This window comes from Trypanosoma equiperdum (assembly GCF_001457755.1).
Source record: "Trypanosoma equiperdum strain OVI genome assembly, contig: ctg_704, whole genome shotgun sequence".
NCBI lineage: Eukaryota > Euglenozoa > Kinetoplastea > Trypanosomatida > Trypanosomatidae > Trypanosoma > Trypanosoma equiperdum.
Window position 1 is genome coordinate 17,444 of NW_027124648.1, and position 967 is coordinate 18,410.

Genomic DNA, 967 nt, shown 5'->3' on the forward strand with positions numbered 1-967 from the left:
TAACAGGAAAATAGGTGAAGGGTAACAGTAAATCCGACGGTACTATAAGTTCACAAATGCAAACAAGTCCATGAACGGTGTTATAAATTCGTTCCTGCGAAACAAGAAAAAATTGCGGGACAAAAGTAAAATAATTTGAGCAAAAACGAACGGATTCACTGTAAAACACTCAAAAGAAGGGAAAGGTATTAGAGAAAGAGGAGAAGAGGAAACGGAAAAGTGGGGGTTTAAAAAAAAAATCACAAACGCAGCGACAAAAAAGGGCAAAAAAGAAAAAGAAGAGGCTAAATGAGGGGGAAATAGTTTTTTTGTTCTTAAAGGAAGACAAGTTAGTGGCAAAAAACTAAATGGATGAAAGGCAACCACCAACAACACCATAAAACAAAAATGAAAAGGATAAAAGCAAAACAAAGAAAAACAGAGTAAAAAATCAGGTACAAACTGGTAAATGCGGGAATGAAGGAAAAGTTAAATACAGAAGTGTACCAATCAGCTGCGTGTTTAAAAAACGAAGGGGAGCGCCTAATGGTGGTAGTGATGATTATGACGACGACAAAGGTGGAAGTTAAAGAAAACAAAAGAAACAAAAAGTAAAACAAAAAAAAAGCAAAATGGTAGCGGCAAAACCTAAAAGAAAAAAAAGAAAAGATATACAAACACACATATAAACATTGATAAATCCACCGACCATCGCCAACATTTGCACATACACATACACATCCATGTACACACACAAACACAAGCACGCATACAGAAAGATTAGACACAACTTTTTTGTTTATACGACTCTCCACTAATCGTATATCCTGACGGTAAAAGCAATTCCCCCCTTTCCCCCACCTTTCTTTTCCTTTCAATATTACTATCATTATTGGTTCATAATGACCTCCAAGATGTACCAGTTTTTACGATTTGAAGCTAACATTTTTTTTTCTAAAAAAAGAAGAAAAAAGCAAAAAAAAAAAAA